This window comes from Delphinus delphis, chromosome 16 (genome assembly GCF_949987515.2).
Source record: "Delphinus delphis chromosome 16, mDelDel1.2, whole genome shotgun sequence".
NCBI lineage: Eukaryota > Metazoa > Chordata > Mammalia > Artiodactyla > Delphinidae > Delphinus > Delphinus delphis.
Genome location: NC_082698.1, coordinates 47,178,822 through 47,196,493, shown reverse-complemented (window position 1 = coordinate 47,196,493; position 17,672 = coordinate 47,178,822). Strand labels below are relative to the sequence as shown.

The following is a 17,672-nucleotide window of genomic DNA, read 5'->3' as shown; positions in this document are numbered from 1 at the left end:
TTGCTAAAATGTATTCTATTGCAAGCATGTATGTGATTTAGACATCTTTCCACTCGTCAGATATTTAAGGGCTTGCCAATTTGTCACTTCTGTAACTAACATATACATGCTTTGCAGGGCCCAGAGACAAATAGGGTAGTGCATGGACTTTTGTAGGAAGTGGATTTGGAGAAAACAGGAGGCAGCTTTTTCCAAGTGGCTAATATTTGCTTAAGGATTGCTGGGCCCGAAGCAGGTGTTCTCAGAATGTAACGTATTGTTAGTCATGGTAGAGAGGTTTTCGTCTCTCAGGTGTGAGCCCGGGCCGAAAGTGCCTGATGCGGGGGTGGGTCTGCCTCAATCGCACCTGACCGTCAAACCCTGGGGCGAGGAGCCCGTGAGGCTTTGGCTGGGACTTGGGTACTGCCCCCGTACAGATGCGGGGGCTCAGGCCACACGCCGCCACGTGCCAGGAGCAAGTCTCCACCCCCTCCATCTTCCCGCCACGCCCCTCACAATCTGCTCTCAGACGTTCTCGAAGGCTCTCCCCGCAGCTCCACCTCCAGGTGACCTCCGCAAGTCCTCCCGGCCCCCTGCAGTAGCCCCGCCCCTGGGCTTCGGGCTCCGCCCCCGAAATCCGGGCCCCGGGGCTGCTCCGCCCCGTGGGGGCTCTCGCGAAGCGCGGAGGCGGGGCCCTGCGCGATGACGTGAGCGGGCGTGCGCGGTGACGGCCCGCGTCCCTGTTACTCAGCGGAGGGGCCGAGGCCGGACGACGCGGCCCGGAGCGTGGAGTCGCGAGCAGCGCTGGGTAACGGCCACGGCGACCTCCAAGACGGCGCCGGTTCCCGCCGCCGGGCTTTCCTGTCGCCATTCGTTGCGCTGCCGGGTGAGTGCGGTCAGTGCCGCAGGGCCGGGGCGGCCGGCGGCCCCGCCGTGTTTGTTATTGTGCTCCCGCCACCGCCTCTCCTCAGCCTTGACCCCCTCCCGGGAGTGGGGGCGGGAGCGCGCGGCGGGCGGGGGGCGCGCGGCCGGCGGGGGCGGCGCGGGAACAATAGCAGCTGGGGTGGCGGGGGCCGGCCAGTGGGCGTGGGGCTGCTGGACCCAGGCGCGTCCCGGCCGACCCCCGCCCCAGCTCCGCCCGTGGGTCCTCGCGCGCCCTCCTCGCGCGGAGCGCGGGTCCCGCGTTCACGTCGGGAGGGGAAAATGGAGCGGGAGGTGGGTGGCAAGTTCTGAAACACTTCGACGAAGGTCCGGACGGAGGCGCCTAGGCGGCCCGCTCCGCCCCGGCTACCTCCTCCGGCGGCGGGCAGCCGCAGAGAGCGCTCCGGTGGCCCGGTCCCGACGCCTGCCCGGCGCCCACGGGGACAGTGTTTTGTTTCTCGGTGGTTTCTTTGTGCTGATATTCTGGGCGAACGCAGGCGGCGGCGGCGAAAGAGGCTGGGGTGGCCTTCAGCTCCGGGCTGCGAGGAAGAGCCCGGGCCCGTAGCTTGGGCAGGAGGTGTCCGTCAAGCTCGGCGCGAGCTTCAGTGGTCAGCGCGCATTTCTCTTGAGGGTCATTCGGTGGTGACCTTTTGACTTTTTCACCCTACCCTCCCTTCTCTTTGTCTTGGACTTGAGTTCCCAGTCCTTCGATGGGAGCCAAATCTGTTTTAAAGTACTGTGATGAACACTTTTCATTTTAATTTCTGAAAGTTTCCCGTCATATATTTACTGTGAATTTAACACGTTGACTGCATGGTAACAGACAATGTCCAGTGGTTACTATTTTTGCCTCTGCAATTCAGTGATCTTTACAGTAGAATTCTGGTCTGTCAGTCCATTGTGTTTTGAGATAAGCATCTAGCAAGTACTTCCTTGGTAATTAGAACATCTGTTTATTTCATTCATTCATTCAGCAACTGTTCAGTGTTGTACCCAGATGAGAGTTTGAGGGTAAAGAGAAATATCCTTTAATGGAAGAAGATACTTTGACTGAAATATAATAGATGTACCTTTAAATGAGACGATTGTATAAGTGATATGTGTTAAAGAAGGTATAGTTAATACTTTGGGTCATTTTACTATTTTTTACTAGTATATCTGGAACTTCTAGCGTAATGTTATACATGTTAGGAAGTAGAGTTAGATTTGGTCTAAATGTACAACAGCTTTTATGTATTTCCTTACAGTCACTTGTAACGTTTACTTCAGAATCCCCTGCTGTGGGTTAAGCCTAGGAGGTCATATGCTGTCAGTTAACATGTTTAGTGCTGTATCTGACATAAGCAAGCAATCAAAATGTGCCTTCCTTGAGGACAGACCTGCCTTGCATCTGTGTCTCTAGCACCTAGCCTGGAATATAGTAAGTGTTCAATAAAAATCAGATTGATGAAAAGCTCTTTATAATCGATAATATCTAAACTGAAGCCTTAACAAAAAATGTTTAATGTTCTCTGTAAAGTTTTGGAAGCCTCCTGCAAACTGTCACTTCCAGATGGCTAAATGATCAGTTCATATATATTATCTGTCCCGACAGTAGGGGCTTTTGAATCACTTCAGTATTAATGTTTTTTTTCCTATCACTTCTAAACGATTGGCTATCCTAAAATTAAACCTTGTCTAAAATATTTTTTTAGTATGTGTGTGTGTCTGTGTGTGATACGTATGCACACACAGACACACACAGAGTGATATTTCAACAGGGTCTAAAATGATTGCATTTATCCTTTTGTGAATATTACTTGAAAAGTTTCTGAGTACTCCTTTTTATTTTTATTTATTTATTTTTTAAGATGTTGGGGGTAGGAGTTTATTAATTTATTTTTGCTGTGTTGGGTCTTCGTTTCTGTGCGAGGGCTTTCTCTAGTTGTGGCAAGCGGGGGCCACTCACTATCACGTCCTTTCTTGTTTTTTTTTTTTGTGTGTGTGTTGATCGTACTTTATTTTTTTTAACATCTTTATTGGGGTATAATTGCTTTACAATGGTGTGTTAGTTTCTGCTTTATAACAAAGTGAATCAGCTATACATATGTTCCCATATCTCTTCCCTCTTGCGTCTCCCTCCCTCCCACCCTCCCTATCCCACCCCTCTAGGTGGTCACAAAGCACCGAGCTGATCTCCCTGTGCTATGCGGCTGCTTCCCACTAGCTATCTACCTTACATTTGGTAGTGTTTATATGTCCATGCCTCTCTCTTGCTTTGTCACAGCTCACCCTTCCCCCTCCCCATATCCTCAAGTCTGTTGAGCTATTTGTAATGAGGTGGATAGACCTAGAGTCTGTCATACAGAGTGAAGTAAATCAGAAAGAGAAAGACAAATACCGTATGCTAACACATATATATGGAATTTAAGAAAAAAAAATGTCATGAAGAACCTAGGGGTAAGACAGGAATAAAGACACAGACCTACTAGAGAGCGGCCTCTCTTGTTGTGGAGCACAGGCTCCAGACGCGCAGGCTCAGTAGTTGTGGCTCACGGGCTTAGTTGCTCCTCGGCATGTGGGATCCTCCCAGACCAGGGCACGAACCCGTGTCCCCTGCATTAGCAGGCAGATTCTCAACCACTGTGCCACCAGGGAAGCCCTGATTACTCCTTTTTAAGTGGATAAGTTAGAACAAAGGAAACACATTGCCTAAAAGTTTTTTTTTTTAAGTTTTATTAGAAATGTTTAATTTTAAATTCTGCCTTGTACTAATACTATTGGTGAGGCATATGGGCCTAAAACTCAAAATAATACTAATTTATCTATATTACATCTCTTTCCCACTTAATACGTTTTAGCATTTGCTTTGGATATGAAAGAATTTGAGATGAGCTTATTATTCTCTGATTTAGAGTACAAATAAAGAAATAAAATGGTACTTTGTTAAGATAAGGGATGAAAGTCTTGAGATACTAAACTTTACTGCTTTACCTATGTCAGATTCCAGTAAGGGTTACTGATACAAATCCTCACTGTCAGGCTATACATGTGTCAAACCATAGTTTTTTTTTTTTGCTTTGTTTTATAAATTCTGTTGGTTTTAAAAAATAACAGCTTTTTCAGTAAACCCCATACTTATTAGCAGTCACTCCCATCTCACTCTACATTAGCTTTAAAGGAAGAGATAGCACTGATTCTGTTAGTAAGTATATTCCAGTAATGAATTTGAAAAGGGCTCCCTTTAAGTGTCCTGGCAGAGTAGGAAACTATATCCTTCGTATTCCTTTATATCCTGGGAGAAAGGCCAGTTGGAAAGAAATTAGTTTAAGAATGAATTCTACCAAAATTAATGAAGTTATAATCTTAACTGTTTGCTCAATACCTAATATTATGGAAATAACCTTGTGATGATACTCAATGCTCAGTGAAACAACTTGAAGTAATTTATTACATGACTAGTCACAAACTTCCTAGTGGTAATTAAGAGCTTGTTTAATAGATGCCCGATTCTTCATGTCTTTGTCAGTGAGTTGAGTTTTGACATATTTGAGTCATCTAGATAATTGAGATGCTTCGTCGCATGTGTATAAAATAATGTCTGATACTTAGATGCCAGCTGTCTAGAGGTCTCTGGTCAAGTCAGTGGTATGGATAGTAGTCTTTTCTGATTCATGTAGTTTAAGGAAGTCATTATAGCAACATAACTTTAGATATATGTCATTTGCCTATATCTGTGAGCTATGAAGCTTATTGTTTTAGTCATGAGTTCTTTACATGAACATTTACAGCTCTGTCTTCTTGCTCTAATGCAGATTAACTTGAGTTTTGATTTCAGAAATGAGTTCTGAGTCAATAAACTTTACTACGTAAAAGGTGACAGGAGTATTAAAATAAGCTATCCTATCAATCAGGGAAGTAGGTGGAAATAGACCTGTCCAGGAATCAGACCTAGGTTCACTTCTCAGTTCTGTCATCTGGACTTTGTCATCAGCAAGCTCTAGAGTTGTGGACAAGTGGCTAGAAGTGTAAACTGAGGCTGTTGGAACTCTTTTTTTTTTTTTAATAGAAGGGTTGTTCCTCAGATAGGTGGTTCTTCAGAAAATATATGGGGACAAAAAGAGTCCTTCTTGGGTGATACCAGAATGCCATGTCAAGAATAGCAATGAGGGCTTCCCTGGTGGCACAGTGGTTGAGAGTCCGCCTGCCGATGCAAGGGACATGGGTTCGTGCCCCAGTCCGGGAAGATCCCACATGCCGCGGAGCGGCTGGGCCCGTGAGCCATGGCCGCTGAGCCTGCGCGTCCGGAGCCTGTGCTCCGCAACGGGAGAGGCCACAACAGTGAGAGGCCCGCGTACCGCAAAAAAAAAAAAAAAAAAAAAGAATAGCAATGAAAATTAGACCTTTGTGATTACAAAAGGAAACAGAAACAGAGAAAATTATTGAATCAAATATTTTCTGTAATATCTATTCTTAAAAATCAAATAAAAAGCTTTTACTCATTCCACAGCACCATGCTTACTAATGAGACTTCGTGCTTTCAGATACTTAGTGGAAAATGTGAAAGTGAAGAGTTTATTAGCCTTAAGCTTATGGTCAGGGATAAACTTAAGGCATATCTAAACAGTGAATTTATGTTCTTTTAAAAGATTATGAGAGGGCTTTTCACAAATGAACACAAGCCTACCCCAAGTCTCTGGGCAGGCTAAATTTTATTGAAATTCAATTTTTAAAATTATATGTGGGTGTGAATGTGTATAAGGCCTTTTAGAGAACTTATTAACTGCCATTCTTTTTCAGGGTGTTGGGTTGTATGACAATACAGCAAATATAGTGTAAATATATGCCTACGTCTCCTCTTACCCTTTGTAAATGCATCAGGTTTGGTTAAAATCTGCCAATTCTTTAGAAAGTTAAGGTGCCCAAACTTAATAGTGGCTGCTAGCATGGATGTTACAGAGTCAGCCCTGAGTTACAATCCATGCTCCAAATTTAATTAACTGTATGGCGTAGGCTAGTTCAGGTTTTGTAACATCTTTCAGCCTGTTTTATTATCTGTCAAATGAAAATAATAATAGCACATAGTCTCATAGGGCTATGAGGATTAAATTAGGTACTGCAGCTACAGTACCTGGAACACTAGATTTAAGTATTAAGGAAATTTTAGCTGTTATTATCACTAATTATTTTTAACTTGGAACAAATGCAAAATGCCAAGTAAATTTAAAACCAATTTGATGTACAGTATACATTCAAATTCTCCAGAATATACCAGTTTTTTTTCCCCTCTGCATCTCTGGGGGTTTATTTAAAATTTGATTGTGTCATCTAATCTGAATTGACTGAAATGATTTAACATTTGGATCAGTAATCCTCTCTGCTTTAAAATTTGGAAATGTTCCCAAAGGAATATTAAAGGGAAAATTTGCCACATTCTCTAGCACAAAGTTTTGCCACGTTTACCTCTCCCACTGCAGAGAATTGCTTAAGCTTTCGTAGGTTTATTTTGACAGATCTCTAAAGGAATGGGAATCCAGGAGCTGTGAACACTGTTCATCTTTTAAATTTTTTTTTTTTTTTTTTTTTTTTTTTTTTGCGGTACGCGGGCCTCTCACTGTTGTGGCCTCTCCCGTTGCGGAGCACAGGCTCCGGACGCGCAGGCTCAGCGGCCATAGCTCACGGGCCCAGCCGGTCCACGGCATGTGGGATCTTCCCGGACCGGGGCACGAACCCGTGTCCCCTGCATCGGCAGGCGGACTCTCAACCACTGCGCCACCAGGGAAGCCCCATCTTTTAAATTTAATCTTACTGAAATCTTTGACTCTGTGTGAAAATTGCAGATTTGTGGAGATTGGGTAATCACAACAGTTCATTAACCATTTTTTAGAGGTTATTAAGTAGCATCTGGAAATATTATCTTTCTTTTCTATGTTTTTCTCAGTTTTCTGTGTAGTATTTCTGTGGTTATATTGGTACATCAAATTTCTTGCTCCTTCTTGCAGGCAGCAGCTATGAGATGATGCTGGGTTTGCACAGGCAGCATTTATTGAGAAGCCACTCTATACCAAACCAGGTATTAAGTGATGTAGGGGCCACAGGAAGTCGAAGTCAGTCTCTATGTTCAATGAGTATAACTTGACGGGAGACAAGAACAAACATAAGTGCCATTTATGTCCTAATACAAGAAAGTATTGTTAGGCATTTCATTGGGAATTTCTTAGGCATCAGGCCTGAGAGCTGGATGTTGGGGCATTTGGGGACTTTTGAACCATACATCTCTAGCCCTGCCTTTTAAAATATACTGACTAGATAAACCACAAAAAGCGAGATGTCTTCTCTCTTGATTTCTGGTTAAAGTTGAGAGTGTGGTACAGATTAGTCAAAATCTAAATCAGAAGAAAAGGCAAACCTTATAGTCACCTCATCCATTTTGGAACACAACAGGACATCAAAATAAGTAAATGAAAAGTATGAAGATAGGGAGTAGAAAAGATGCTAGTCAAATGTTAACTGGAGTCCTCCAACTCAACTGTATTGAAGCTCTGAAGACTGAAGGTTACATTTATGGTAGGAGTACTTTCTTTTTTTTTTTGCGGTGCACGGGCCTCTCAGTGTTGTGGCCTCTCCCGTTGCGGAGCACAGGCTCCGGACGCACAGGCTCAGCGGCCATGGCGCATTGGCCCAGCCACTCCGCGGCATGTGGGATCTTCCCGGACCGGGGCACGAACCCGTGTCCCCTGCAACGGCAGGCGAACTCTCAACCACTGCGCCAGCAGGGAAGCCCAGATTTATGGTAGGAGGACTTTCTTAAGCCTTTCTCTGATATTGAGAAGTGTGGGCTTCACTGCTTCCTGTTGCTGGGAGACCTGAGCCCCATCATATTTCTGGGGACACTAGAAAAGAAAAACAGTCAAGCACACCTGCCTTGCTTGGCATGAGGCATCAAAAACATCAGGAGATTGCTATTTCCTAAAAGCTATTAATGAGAGTGGAAACCCACCATTCTCTGCCTTGCTCCTGAGAGGGTGATTCCCTCTCAAATGCCATTTGGGTCAACCAAAAGTGAGACAAAGGAAAACCACCACTGTATAGATCTCCCTGTGACTTCAGGGTCACTTTTCAGTCAAAACAAAAACCAAAGCATCTGGCTTTGTCTGTTACTGTTGAGAATTTAGAAGTCTTAGTGATTTTAGTTTATTTACATTTTATTTATCTTTTGACTAAGTAGTATAATCACTTTGATTCAGAATTCCAAAGATTTAAGTAGATATACAGTAAAAAGTTTCCTTTCCACCATGTGCAGCCCAGCCACCCCATTCCCTTGCGTGGAAACAGTGTTAGGTTTCCTGTGAATCCTTCCAAAGATCGTTTATGTGTGTGCAGATAAATATACAGGTATATAATTCCTTTCCAAAACCTTTGGTCCAGATGTATTTCAGAATTAAGGTTTGGGGTTTTTTTGGGGGGGGGGCGGTGAGGGAGGACTGTGAAAAGGTAATACAGTGTGTCTGCTATATTATCCAAAATCCCTAGTGGGAGGTAGTGTAGCATCCCATAATCAAACACATTATTATTTCTGAATTGAAAGCATAAATAGTACAGTAAGGATAAATAAAAATTATAAATAGTCTTATGGAATTTTTGGTCAGGCTTGACACCAAATAGGTTTGTACTAAACTTATAAGAAGCTTGTATTTCTCAGAGGTTTATGGATTTCGGAATTGCCAGTGAGGGATTATGTATCTTACATATATACGTCCTCTGCCTCCCCCATTTTTTATGTAAGATGCATACCATGCACATACCCTTCACCTTTTGTTTTTAACTTAACTGTCTAGCTTATAGGTGATTTTCTTATTAGTCCTATCAGTACATAAACATCATGCTTATCCTTTTTTTTTTTTAACACCTTCATGGTATACCATTTTTCTTAGCTTGGGCTGCTATAACAAAATACCATAGACTGGGTGGTTTAAAGAACTGACATTTATTTCTCACAGTTCTAGAGGCTGGGAAGTTCAAGATCAAGGTGCCAAGAGATTTGGTTCCTGGTGAGGACTCTTCCTGGCTTTCAGATGTCACCTTCTCACTGTGTCCTCACATGAAGAAGGAGTGCTCTACTCTCTCTTCCTCGTTTTACAACACTAATCCCATTATGGGGGCCCCATCCTCATGACCTGATTGATTGACCTTGTAAACCTGATTACCTAGGTTATTACCTAGGGGTTAGGGCTTCAACGTAAGAATTTGGGGAAGATTCAAAAATTCAGTCAGTAACACCATCATACAGGCCATACAGGTCATCATACATCATACAGGTCATCGTACATCATACAGGTTACAGGTGTAACATATATTTAGGTAGTCCTTTTTTGAGGTACATTTAGGTTGTTTTCAGTCTTTTGCTATCAAAAGCCATGGTGCCGTGGATTACCTTGTGCATACATAATTTCACACTTGTATAGACATGTGTGGGATACACCTCCAGAAGTGGAATTGCTAGGTCAGAGTGTATGTGCATTTATAATTTTGATAGATATTACCGAAGGGCCATCTGTAGAGGTTGTTTCACTTCTACACATTCCACCAGCCCTGTGTGAGGATGCCTGCTTCTTTCCTCATTGCCAGTATGAGTGAGGTTAAACATCTTTCGTCTTTTAAGGACTATTGGTATTTTTATTGTGAACTATCTATATCCTTGCCTATTTTTTAATTGCTTTGTTACTCATTCTCTTAGATTTGTAGGATTCTTTTTTTTAAAATTTTATTTATTTATTTTTGGCTGTGTTGGATCTTTGTTGCTGCATGTGGGCTTTCTCTAGTTGAGGCGAGCGGGGGCTACTCTTCGTTGCGGTGCGCGGGCTTCTCAATGCAGTGGCTTCCCTTGTTGCGGAGCACGGGCTCTAGGCATGTGGCCTTCAGTAGTTGTGGCTTGCGGGCTCTAGAGTGCAGGCTCAGTAGTTGTGGCACACAGGCTTAGTTGCTCTGCTGCATGTGGGATCTTCCCAGACCAGGGCTTGAACCTGTGTCCCCTACATTGGCAGGCGGATTCTTAACCACTGTGCCACCAGGGAAGCCCTGTAGGATTTATTTTTATAGGGAAATAGCTCTGTGCTATTTTTTGGAAATATTTTTTCCAATTTACCATTTGCCTTTTAAATTTGCTTATGATGGTTTTGTCATGCTGTTGTTTTTGTTTTTTTTCCTTAGTAGTTAAGCTTACCAGTCTTTACTGACTTCTAAATTATATGCCATGGTTAGCAAGTCTTTCCCTAATTCCAGATTATATGAAAATTTGCAGATGTTATTTCTCTAATACGTCTATGAAGTGGAACAGAGATGTGGTTTGGTAGGTAAGAAAAATATGCGGTCCAGTTAGTAAAAAGGAGAATATGCAGGAAAGGAGATGGAGAGCACAAATAGAGAGGTTGGCCTTTGTAAGAGAGAGGTCTTCCATCAGATAGGAGGGAATGCAAAAAAGCTGTGTGTTCTTCCAAGGGAATTTGGTGGCTGGAAGATGAAGGCTTATCCTCTTGGCTTTCATCTTCTCTCATGGTTTCTGTTTTCTCACTGAGATTGGTATGGCCAGAGGAGGATGGGAGTCTTTGAATTAGTTTGCTAAGAAGTATTGATTATTCATTTAATGGTTAGAAGTCTTGAATTTAAAGTGATATCAGTGAGCCTGGTTTTGAGATTACCCTCCCCCCCCAGCATTATTTATGTGGTTAGATACAAGCACAGGTAAGGCAGATGGTTCAATTCCTCTGGAGTGAGGTTTTGCCAGGTGTCACAGTTCTCTCGAGAAACGAAATCAGTAGGAGATATAATTGTATGTATGTGTATATGAAGAAATTTCAAGGCATTTGCTTACACATTTATGGGGGCTGACAAGTCAGAAATCTGTAGGGTAGGCTGGCAAGAATCCCTTGGACAGGAGCTGATGCTGCAGTCTTAAAGCAAAATTTTGTCTTCCTTAGGAAAACCTCAGTTGTGCTCTTAAGACCTTTCAGCTAGTGGATGAGGTGCACCAACATTATTGAGGATAATCAACTTAAAGTCAACTGTGGACTTTAACCACATCTACAGTACCTTCACAGCAACACTTAGATTAGTGTTTGATTGAATAACAGGACTGTAGCCCAGCCAAGTTGACACATAAAACTACGTCAGTATGAAAGAGTGGAATTCTGCCGTTTGCAGCAGCGTGGATGGACCTAGAGAATATTGTGCTAGTGAAATAAGTCAGAAAGAGGAAGTCAAATACTGTATGATATCACTTATATGTGGAATCTAAAAAGGAAAACAAATGAATGTCTATAGCAAAACAGAAACAGACTTACAGATATAGAAAACAAATTAGTAGTTACCAGTAGGGGGAAGGAAGGGAGGAAGGGTATGATAGAGGTATGGAATTTAAGAGATTAAAAACTACTATGTGTAAAATAGGTAAGCAACAAGGATATATTGTATAGCACAGGGAATTATATCCATTGTCTTGTAATAACCTTTAATGGAGTATGATCTGTAAAAATTCTGAGTCACTGTGCTGTACACCTGAAACTAATATTATATTGTAAATTAACTGTACTTCAATATAACATTTTTTTAATTAAGAACATTTTTTTTAAATGAAAAGGAAGAGGGAAATGAGGGCTTTTAGAGGGAGTGCTCATAGAGGAGTGGTGATGAATCATGAAATCTAACATGGACAAGAAAGGAGGTGAAGTCAGGATGCATAATAAGGAAGTGGTAGCATCAATGTATTGGAAATTTCAATTAGAATTGTTGCGGGTAGTGGTCAGATGAAGCAAGAGAACTAGAAGGATTGAATGTGGTGGTCAGAGTGGGATGCTTGAAATAGAGATTTGACAGTTATAATAGTTTCTGGCAATGATAATGTCCAGGGTAGCCTTGGGATGGGCTGCTGAGGTGGAATAGAGGGAAAAGAGGAGACCAAAGAATTAAAGGGGCTGAAGTATTAAAGGGGTCAGTCAGTCTGCATGAATGGTAAAGTCAGCAAATGGTGAGAGGAGTAAGGGTACATACTATGAACCAGTTGCTGACGTCCTAAATCAATGGGAGAATTGGAGGGAAGGTAGATGATGAGAAGGAATAGTAAAGGTAGTATAAATTGGCTGCTTGCTGGTCACAAATTAGGAATTTCAGAAGGTCCAGTAAAGGATTTGGGGGGTGGGGGATGAGGAATTGGGTAAAATGGAGGATATACACAACAGTGTGACAATGACAGTTCGGGGAATAATAGATGACCAGGAAGAGTAGGACTTTTTCTGGGATGTGAGATGTGATGGTATGAATCCTGCTATTAGGTAGGAGAAGGTGGCCATCAGTTCAACTGTTAGATGACTCTGTGGCGGTGTTTTTTAAATTGCCAGTATTGACCCATTTGTGGGTCATAGAAGGAATCTAAGAGATCACAACTAGTGTTGTATTTTTAAATGAAATGCAATAGAAAATGTCAGTGTGTATCACAAGTAATAAGGGACTAAGATAAGAATTTTTAAACATCTTTATTGAGATTTCATTCACATGTCATTACAGTTCACCTATACTTCAAGTATGCAGTTCACAGTCTTTCTCATATATTCATGAAGTAATGCAATCACCACAATCTAATTTTAGAACATTTTTGTCGCTCCTGAAAGAAACTCCATGCTTATTCGCAGTCATTTTCCATTCCTGCGTGTGCACATGTACACACCCACACTCCCTGCCCCAGTCCCAAGTAACTACTTATCTTCTGCTTTCTGTCTCTATAATAAATTTGCCTATTCTGGACATTATGTAGCATGTAGTCTTTTGTGACTGCTTATTTCACTTAGCATAATGTTTTCAGGGTTCATTCATCTTGTAGCATGTATCAGTACTTCATTACTTTCTATAGTCTAATAGTATTACTTTGTACAGATACATCACATTTTATTTATCCTCTCCTCAGTTGATGGGCATTTGGCTGTAATAAGTAATACTATCATGGGGACTTCCCTGGTGGTCCAGTGGTGAAGAATCTGCCTTCCAATGCAGGGGGACACAGGTTCGATCCCTGGTCGGAGAACTAAGATCCCACATGCTGTGGAGCAACTAAGCCCACGTGCCTCAACTAGAGAGACCACATGCTTCAAACTACAGAGACCACACACCCTGGAGCCCACGTGTCACAACTAGAGAGAAGCCCGCGCACTGCAACAAAAGATCCCACATGCCGCAATGAAGATCCCATGTGCCGCAACTAAGACCAGACGTGGCCAAGAGTAAAATAAATAAATAAATAAATTTAAAAAATAGTACTTAAATAAGCAATATTATCGTGAACATTCATGCACAAGTTTCTGTGTGATGTATGTTTTCAGTCCTCTTGGTTATATCACTAGAATGGGAGTTGCTGGTCATACGGGTAATTCCATGTTTAACACTTGGAGGAACTGCCAAACTGTTTTTCAGGGTGGCTGCACCATTTTACATTCCCACCAGTAAGGTATGAAGGTTCCAGTTTCTCTACATCCTGTTAATGCTTGTTATTGTCTTTTGATACGGCCATCCTTAATGGATATGAAATGATATCTCATTTGGTTTTGATTCCCATTTCTCTGATGGGTAATGATGTAGATCATGTTTTCATGTACTTTGTATATCCTGGGAGAAGTGTTCATTCAGACCTTTGTTCATTTTAAAAATTGGGTTATTTATCTTTTTATTAAGTTGTAAGTGTTCTTTATGTAGTCTAGATACAAGTTCCTTATCAGACAGGTGAGTCACAAATATCTTCTGTTTTGGTGGTTGTCTTTTCAGTTTCTTGATGTTATCATTTACAGCATAAAATATTTTAATTTTATTGAAATCCAATTTATACATTTTTTCTTTGTTGCTTGTGCTTTTGGTGTTGTATCTTAGAAACCACTGCCTAACTCAAGGTAATAAAGATCACTCCTGTGTCTTCTTCAAAGAGTTTTATAGTTTTAGCTCTTATGTCTGTGATTCATTTTGAGTTAATTTGTATGTGATGTGAGGAAAGAATCAGACTTCATTCTTTGGCATATGGATACTGTAGTTGTCCCAGCACTATTTGTTGAAAATACGGTTGACCCTTGAACAACATGGGTTTGAACTGCACTGGTCCACTTACGTGTAGATTTTTTCGATAAATATGTAACCCTACAAGATACAGGGTTGGATGAATCCAAGGATGCGGATGTGGATAAAAAGAGCTGACTGTAAAGTTATACCTAGATTTTCAACTGCATGGTGGGGGTTCAAGGGTCAACTATACTGTGCTTTCTTATTAATGTCTTATCATTCTTGTTTAAAAAAATTTTTTTTCTGGACTCTCAGTTTTATTCCATTAATCTGTATGTCTATCCTTACGTCAGTCACCCTGTCTTGCTTATTTACTATAGCTAAGAATTGTTTTATGAAATTTGTGTTTCAGTTGAGTGTACTTACATAGAGATATATACAGAGGTGTATATGTAACGGGTTGTGATGTAAAATGCTTGAAAATCTCTGATTTGAGCTTGTGGCTCCCTGCAGCAGTTCACTCTCCGGTGGCAGTTTAGTGGGATGTGCCCCCTCTTGGGGAATGTACCAATAGGGCAGGTTAGAGGGCCTGTCTGTGGGCACATGAATTCCTTTTAGATTGGAAGACTGATTTTTTTTTTTACTTTAGTAGGCATTGTGTTCTTTTTTGATGTATGTGGACCAAAGGAGGGTTTAGAACAACTGTGGGAATTCCTAAAGAATTAATCAGATGAATTTAAGGATTAGGAAATGAAGTATGATTTGAAATTTTGAAGTTAGCAAGCAGGGTTTTGTACAGGGCCAGTCTTTCATGGCCCACAGTTAAAAAAAATTATTTTAATATATTAGGCATGTTTGTATTGGATAACTTTATTATCTTGATCCTGTGTGTTTTCCTGCAGGCTATTGTAAGTTTTTTTTTTTTTTTGCGGTACGCGGGCCTCTCACTGCTGTGGCCTCTCCCATTGCGGAGCACAGGCTCCGGACGTGCAGGCTCAGCGGCCATGGCTTACAGGCCCAGCCGCTCCACGGAATGTGGGATCTTCCCGGACCGTGGTACGAACCCGCGTCCCCTGAATCAGCAGGCGGACTCTCAACCACTGTGCCACCAGGGAAGCCCTATTGTAAGTTTTTATCATGTTGTCTTAGTCTCCTCCTTTTTATTAAGACATTATATGTAAAAAATTATAGAGGTAATTTAAGGATCATCTTAATCCAGAGACAAAAATGTTTCAAAGCTTGGCACTCCAGAGTCTGCCAAGGCTGGTCTATTTTATTTTTTCTTTAATCCTAGGATATTACCCTTCGGGGTCCCAACATAAAACCAGGGGTGTTATCAGCCCCGTATTTCCCTACCCCCATACTTTGTTGGTTCCTTACCTCTAATGTTTAACACCCGCTCTGTGCCAGCCTTGTAGATCTGTGAAAAGTTCAGCTCGGCTTGTCAGCCACCTTTATGGGATGGACAGATGCCCCTTGAGAAAATGGCCACCACGTGTCTGGCTCACCTCTGAAGATTTTCTTGCTGTCCCCGATCTTAGCCTCCATACTTTTTTTTTTACTGCCTTTTTAGCACTGTGATGCCTTCAAAGGGGTATTTATGTTTGTTTTTCTAATTTTGCCTGGGGGAAGGGGATGTCCAGTTTTTCTCTTTGCTCTCAGTAGGAGAGCTGGTCTAAATTACCTAGTTCACCATTAAAAGGGAAAGCAATTTGTTAGCATAATGAAGCCTTATCTCATAAAATTCCCTATTTGAAATTCTATTGTATGTGGTTTTAGTTTTTTCTCAGGGTGAGAGTTTGGGTACCAGTATTCTTACATATACAATATATATTCATTATATATACATTATAGCAGTTATTAGAGAAATGAAATAGGATTAAGAGTAGAAAAGGGGGGAAACAATTGGCAGAGAAAATAATATTGCAAAGTTTGGGAGAAAGATAAGGCAACATTTTCATGTCTATCAGGAATGAGAAAGGGCAGTCACACATAAAAAGAACTGACATACTTATTGGCATGATATTGTCATAGTTATAAGGCTGTAGAATCCTAGATAGTGTGGAGGAGGCAACGAGAAGTATTTACTCAGTTATTTTGAGTAAAATTTTAAAATTTGTTCCGCAGAGAAATCCCAGGATAGCCTTCTAAGTCATTAAATGTGGAGGGGTTGACTTTGGGGCTGGGCTTAATGGTTGTGCCTTATAGCATTATATACTAGCACAGCCACTAGTATAGTAAGGCATTGCAGAGAGAACTTAATTCTATGAAACCCATTATTAATATGATATATGAAATGTTGCTGATTTTGATTTAGTGTGCTATCTTCATATGTATTTATGTACGTAAACTAACGGTCTTCATGAGTTCATTTATGTTCTTTTTTCTCCAACTCATTTATTTCTGAAATTTCAGAATTACAAAAGTTTTCTGTCACTCTTCAACCACTGTAATTGAAAAGCAAAGTATCTCTTTTGTAGTCCCTTTTTTCTTCTGAAAAAATAAGAGATACTGGAGGTGTTCAGTCTTAGATGTTTTTATCGGTAGAGTTTTGGTTGATATTTTAAACTTTAGAATAGGAATTGTTTCTTAAACTGATTCTGTCTCTTTCATGCCCCTACTTTGCTAATGTTCATGCAGTGTATGTGTCATAGGAGACTGGTTTAAAATCCACGTTTGTTACACCTGCCATAGAATCTGCTCTTACTATCTTCTGGTGGTTTACAACTGATCACTTAATCACCTTTTTTTTTTTTTTATGACTGTATTCTTCCACACCTCCCAGCTTTTATTAAGGATGTTCAAACATAAAGAGAAATTGAAAGAATAGGACAGTGAACACCTGTATATTGCCACTTGCATACAGTTAACACTTCGTTATATTTATTTCTCTCTTAATAGAGACTTTTTTTTTTTTTTGCTGTATTTGACCCCTAAAGCATCTCCTAAAATTAACACATTCTCTTACAAATGTCATATTTGGCGGGGGGGAACCCTTAATATTTAGTCTGTATTCAAGTTTTTCTAGTTGTCCATTTGTAGTGGGTTTTCTCGAGCCAGAATTCAATCAAAGTTCATGTATTACATTTGATTGTTGTTACTTTAGTCACTTTTAACTTACTACAGTTGTCCCCACCTCTACTTTTCTCCCCCATGATATTGGCATCTGGAAGAGATCAGACCAATCGTTTTATAGAATGTTCTTGCGTTCTGGATTTGTCTGATTGTTTCCTTGTAGTTTTTTTTTTTTTTTTTTTCTTTGCGGTACGCGGGCCTCTCACTGTTGTGGCCTCTCCCGTTGCGGGGCACAGGCTCTGGACACGCAGGCCCAGCGGCCATGGCTTATGGGCCTAGCCGCTCTGCGGCATGTGGGATCTTCCCACACCGGGGCACGAACCCGTGTCCCCTGCATCGGCAGGCGGACTCTCAACCACTGCGCCACCAGGGAAGCCCTCCTTATGGTATTTAACTTCTATCCCTAACCGTTGTGTTTCCTAAAAACAGAAGGTTAGGTCTAAAGGCTGCATTATATTTAGATTTTTTGGCTTAGTTGCTTCTGTGTACATTGTAGTGATTCATAACGCAAGGCATATCGTATTAGGTTGTCTACCTGAAATGTGATCATTTGGTTAAGATGGTATTCACTAAATCTGTCTGTTATAAACATGATGCCTTTGCAATTAGCAGTTGACTGGTGAGGTGATACTTTGGTTCCCTCCAAATATTCAGTTTCCCAGCAGACTTTTACCTGATGTTTTTAG

At 41.4% G+C, this 17,672-nt stretch overlaps 1 protein-coding gene across 3 annotated transcripts in view; it reads left to right on the top strand.

Annotated features, from left to right (window-relative positions):
• The first annotated feature begins 736 nt into the window (after positions 1-736).
• MAPK8 (mitogen-activated protein kinase 8) overlaps positions 737-17,672 on the top strand; it is a 102,795-nt gene continuing 85,859 nt past the window's right edge. For all 3 annotated transcript variants that reach the window (XM_060034654.1, XM_060034655.1, XM_060034656.1), the window contains exon 1: positions 737-865. The gene's annotated coding sequence lies outside the window, so the exon portion shown is untranslated. The remainder of the gene's footprint in view (positions 866-17,672) is intronic.